Source organism: Uloborus diversus, chromosome 8 (assembly GCF_026930045.1).
Source record: "Uloborus diversus isolate 005 chromosome 8, Udiv.v.3.1, whole genome shotgun sequence".
Lineage (NCBI taxonomy): Eukaryota > Metazoa > Arthropoda > Arachnida > Araneae > Uloboridae > Uloborus > Uloborus diversus.
Window position 1 is genome coordinate 116,600,225 of NC_072738.1, and position 6,365 is coordinate 116,606,589.

The following is a 6,365-nucleotide window of genomic DNA, read 5'->3' on the forward strand; positions in this document are numbered from 1 at the left end:
AATATATATTTTACCCTTCAAATTGAGGTAGTATTTTATTTATTTGTACAAAGAGTCAAAAACTCATTAGAAGAATATATATTTCAATATACGATTTATTATTTTTTTTCTGAACAAAAAACAATTCTATTGTAGTCTGAAATCTTAAACCTGTTACTTATATTTTCGCTTACATTATGCTTTAATTTTCTTTCCAGAGCCGAAGCTTCAAAAAAAGAAAAAAAAAAAAACACGTGCAATTTCGAAGTAATTTAGCACAAAATCACTGAATGATTTCATATCAGCAACGAGCATTTACTTCTCATTTATTCTATTCCTCATAGTTGTTATTCATTTAATTCAGTGTAACATGTAATGCGCGATATTTCTCTAATTTTTTTGTTGCAGATTGTCCGGACGTGGGCCCGAACACCTAATCTCCTGGTTACGAAGAGAACGCTCTGCCGATCAAGCTACTCAGCTCTGTCGGTCATAGCGCAAATAAAAGTTATAAGTTTGACCGAAAACCTTATTCTGGTTCTTTAAAACAGGTTTTTCGGCTAAAAGAAACAATTTTTAGACCTTGGGTCTATTTTTCGTCAGTAGCCAGCACCATAAGCTTTAAAATAAGGCGTAAATCAAAGAAATCGATCAAGAATTGAAGAAAATCTGGCGTAGAAACCAAAAACAGGCTACAGAATACTATTGAATTTATTGAATTATAGTGAAATGGTGAGAGGAGAACTAAAATTTTTGGGAAGGGAAAATTCTCAATTCACCGATTGAAATCCCAATTTTACCGAATGATAAAATTTGAGCATGCACTCAAATACATACATTACATCTACTGCGGAAAAACAGAGGGCATCGTTGAAAACTATTTAAAAGAAAATAATAAGTTGTAATGCTGTCTCGTAACTTGTCGAAGCAATTAGTCAATGCTCCCCCCCCCCCCCAAAAAAAACGGGAGGTCACGATGATCTCCAGTGACTTCCCATCGAGGCGACCCTGTGGGGGGAAGTGCAACTTCTTAAGTTCGCCAAGGGCACCAGACCCCATAGTTACGCTACTGAAAATAAACTGCATTTTGGAGTGCTAATAATCGAGTTTGGGCCACTGGAGACATTTCATGCGATTAGTTACAGAGCTCTTTCCAGAAGTAAAGCTATTAAACTCACACAGTTCAGAACTCACTCGAAGAAGAGCTTTTAAGAGTGACAAAGGAGGACAAAAGCAACAACGATACCAACATCGATGACACACAACCAAAAACGTTAACACTGAAGGTTTTGAGCCATTCCTTCGCAATAGAAATGATCTTTCTGATTCGTGAGTGAAAGAAGATTCTATCATGGAAATGATATCATGGATGCGTTAATGCTTTGCGAAGAGCTACAGAGAAATATTCTTGACAGCTAAAAGACTATCATAGCCAGTTCCTTTTCATAAACACTAAATTAATTTGTGTTTTCTTAATGCATGTTGTACATAGAAATCGATATAAGTACGCATTAAACTTATTATACAATTAGTTACTAGAATGAAGTTTTTTTTTTTTTTTTTTAATCTACGAAACCTAACTCCTATTTCAACACTAATAAATATTAAGTCTTAATTTACGCGGTTTTGATTTACGCGGCATTTCCGAGGAACGTAACTCCCACGTAAAACGATAGGATCTACTATACTTGTTTTTAATACGATGTGAATTTTACTCATATTGAATGGAATGCAGACTATTGCCGCAGGAAAAACGGAAAAAGGTTCTGGCTATAGAGCACCCTCATTTGATTTGTTAGTAAATTAAGATTTGAATGATATGGGGGGGGGGGGGAGGAGAGATTTTCATTTTTGTTGTAGTATTATTCCTCCAGATCAACATTATTTTTCTCTCTGCTTTCTCCATCAAGTTTGTCTCTTTAAGATACTGCTGCCATCTATTGTTAATGTTTTTAAGTAACTTGCATTGAGCGTTAAAACGATATTGAGAGGATAGATATCCACGTAACAGTTCATAATTTAAAATTTTGTTTCAGAAGTGTATAAGTAAAAAATATATATTTTAGAATCACAGAGTAGTAATAAATATGTTGTTTTTAAGTAATATTGCAGGTCTTTCGATAACAGTTTCATTTACTGTCATTTAAAGATTCCTTCTACTTTAGAATGAAAATTTGAAACAGCATTTGCTATTTTCTAAGAATGAATTATTTCAGCATTGAAAGGTTTATATGCCCAAACTTTTCTGTAGAAAACATACAAAGCGCTTTTCAGGAGGAGAATTTGGAAAGAAACTCAAAGTTTACAATCTTTGCTTTGGTTTTAGTGGCGCCATCTATAGAAGAGGGAAAGAGAATAAGAGAAACAAATGGTTGAAATCTGATTAAAAACTTGTCTTCTCATATTTAGAGTCCAATTTAGTTCCGTGCTCCCCTAAATAAACCTAAAAAATTTCAACTATTTCCCTTATGAACTTCAAATAATTTACTAAAATGCTCGTTAAAATTCCAATTTCATAGAATGGAACAAAATACATGTTATTTAATAAACAGAAAAAGATGCCATTGTGTATAATAAAGCTTTACTGAGACTTTTTTTCAAGGATAACAAAAACAAAAATTTAAAAATCAAACTTTATTGTCTTAAGCAACTGCCTAATTTTCCTACTCAGAAATTTGACTCAGACTACATCTGCATTCTGATTTCCTCTCTAATAATCCATAATATAATAAAGCATAAATATCTTTTCTCGTGGAATACCCTTAAATGTTCGGGACTATTAAAATGGTTCAAAGAAGCTTTACAAAAAACTTATAGGAGTTTTAACAAAAAACAGAAGTTGTTTCCAGTAGGGCTGTATATGAGGTTCACCAGAAGACCTAGTGAATTCTCCAACAAGGCATCAGTCTTTCATGTGCCACCATTAGGGCGCTGATGCATGACACACAAGTAGTTTTTGACGCCCAGTTTCCACCTGATGCTCTGGCACCTGAACTCTCTTTTGATGCGAAATTGCGCAAGGAATTTAATTTTGCCGAGGGAATTCAAAGCCAAACGAATAACCAAGAGATCATTTACATGCCGCATAATCATACGACATGGGCGCGGATCTCGAAAATAAACCGACTGGACACCCCAGGTTAGAACCGGGGCCGAAGGCGCAGAAGGCCAGCGACTTACCATCACGCCGCCAGCTGATACAATTATAATAAAGACAATCATGGGAAGTCAAAACAAGCAAGAAGAAACTTATGGATTGTTATGACCTCAGAACCTAAAACTCAGGTGGGTAAAACACCTTAGACTGGGAAACCCGTCTAAACGATCCATATTCATTGTAATAAGGGTTTCATTCAGTAGCGTAGCCGGGATTTTCTTTCAGAGAGAGTCCATTGAAATTTACATGTATTCCAATTCAAGTTTTCTTATAAAAAAAAGACCAAGAAAATTATTTGTGAAAGAAATGGAACTTCATTTTTGAGTTTATTGTGCCCCAGTCACCATTAGCAGATACGGAGGATCTTCGACAAGCTGGTTTTCAACCACTGTGATTCCTAGTTTGAACCCAACTCCTTACCGATCAAGTCACCGAGAGTAACAATGTTAGTACATTAATATGTATTCATGTAAAATCTGTTAGGATAAAGCCGCCCCCAGAAAAAAAAACTTCCTCCACTCAGGCGAAAACTCTGTCTTAGCCAGAGACATCATCAGAAAAAATAGATATATTTCCGCCAACATGTTACAGTTATGTTTTTGGTATATTCTGTAAATAACGCTCATGCACATACATGCAGTGATTTGTATTATTAGTTGAGACTTTAGCACAAATGCAAATCTTTCACTACAAACCTAAAAGCTTCAGAAATTTCGAGTACACATAACGCAGTCTAGTTTCGCAATCACATGAAAATAAATTCCACATGTCTTAAATCCTACATAAGCAAGAGTTTTCCGTGAATAGAAAAAGTTGAATCATCTCGGAATTTGTAATCTGCTTATGCTATTAAGGGCAGCAAAAGTCAAGTTCTTGCATTTTTGTAACAGTTGCTCGACCATTACATCTTGTTTTCTGCACCTCTAACAAATATTTGGGATTTGTTGTTAAAGGAAGAAGGTGTGTTTTTTTTGTCAGCTTGTTTGTATCTTTGGTTCTATTGGGTTCAAGACAGAAAAAAAGAAAGAAAATACTGGTGTCGCATTTGCAATGGACCGCAACAACTTCGTAGCATCCTAACGCGTGCGTGCACCAAAAATGCAAACGAAAGTCTTTTCAATAATTTCGAAGATGTTGGTATGTCGTGATCAAATTAAACTGTTTCGTCAATGAAAAATTGAATGTTGAAAAATAATTATCGTGCTAAGCATTCAATGTAAATTCATGCTTGCTTTCCCTCCCCCCCCCCGCCCCTTCCACATATCCTTTCTGTTTTCAGTTTTACTACTTTTGGTATGATGATGCCAAAGCTTGAAAATATAGCCGAAGTAATGAAGCGGAATGCAAACGAGAAAGTGCAGTCAGCAGTTGATAATATCTGGAGCCCAAAATCAGCTTAACAATGATCACGACAATAAGCGAGAATCTCTTAGCACTCATGCTGGACCATTGCCGAAATTATTGCCAACTATCTTTGTAAAACTGCATTTTGCGCACCGGTTCAATGTGCAATAGGAATAGAAGCCCAGACGTATGTTAAGGTTATTTCTACCAAAGTTAGTCGACAGTTAACAGTGCCATAGTACGAAATTCCCCAAAGGGAGGGGGGGGGGGTATTCAGCCTAAAAACAGCCAACTATAATAGTTGGAAACACAAATGCAATCAGTTCTAATTTTACTTTCATTTTGCATAGAAAGTCATATTTGCATAAAGTTGATTAGATGATGAAGAAGAGTATTTTAAGCTAAGGAAGCTTCTTTAGTTTTCAATTTATTAGCTTAAATTTAAGTTTCAAGGGAGAGGTCTGAACCCGGAGATCACCCGTTTCCTTAGCTACCGACAGTTCTTGAGTTAATTATAATTAACGAAATGGATTAAAACCAGTATTTTTGAAATTATTCGTTGATAGTTTCGAAGCGACGAATTTACATCGCGATCTCCGCCATTCAAAACTATTTTGGATATAAATAAAGCTTACATCTAAAACTTGTTAATAAATAAAAAATGTTTCATAATTTTTTCTCCTTACTGGGTGAATATACGCTCCGTCCCCTCCTTTTTATAATATCCTTTAAGGTGCTCTTAGGAACAAAATTATCAGCTCATGAAGATATTCGTATAGATTATATGTGGCTGTGTGATCAGAAAATATATGTCTCAGTAGATTTTCAACAATTTCTTGTAAGTTCTCGGTTAATTTGGCCAAAATATGTGTTGACACCATGAGAATGATGGCATTAAGGATAATCAAACACTGATTTATGTTACCTCTAAAGCCGAAAAATCAAACTAAAGAAGGAATTTAGACATTTGATCACTGCTGCTTCAACACCCCGAAAACTTTGGAGAATAATAATAAAAGGCATTCTTGTATGACATCGTATCCGAAAAAAATCACTCAAATATAGAAGTTTTACTAAGAACGTATCACACCCCAACAACAGATGGGACATAGCTCAGGGGAAAAAAAAATACAACATTGGAGAAAATTAAGATTCGACGTTATAGTGCTTTTTACCAGTTTGTTCCAAACTAGTGGTACCCGTAAGGCTTTGCCCGTAGTTGAAAATTAAAAGGTCATTCGGTTCGCCTGTATATTTACAAATAATGGATGACGAATTTCTCACCAATTGGCTATGTTCATTCGCTCTCCCATTCCACCTCCCATAATTTCGTAATTTACTTGTCCATCTTATGATAATCTTGCTCCGGGAAATGTTCTTATCGAATTTTCGAAAAATCGCTTCGAGGTGCACACCCCCATGCTACAAACTAACATTGTGTCAAATTTCATGAAAATCGGCCGAACAGTCTAGGCTCTATGCGCGTCGCAGCCATCCTGCAGACATCCAGACAGAGAGACTTTCCGCTTTATTATTAGTAAAGAAACTACAATACGTGCAAAACATTTACGATGCCGTGTTTATTGCTTGGTTTTTGTTGTCAAAATTAATAGTGTACGGTTAAAGTTTGAAAAAAGTTCTTCTATAGCATGAACTTTTAATAATACTTAGCTATCGCTTTACATAGTTTATCAGCCACTAAGCGAGAGATACGTAAAATATAAAAGTTATATGGAAAAAAATATTATTGAATTTATCTAAGCTAATAGCTATTGTGGGTCGTTTTTTTTTTTTTTTTTTTTACATATTTTTGACATGTGTCACTATCGTGGCCGGTGAGCGATGTGTTTATCTTAAGCAAATATTGCAACAATTGCAAAGTTTA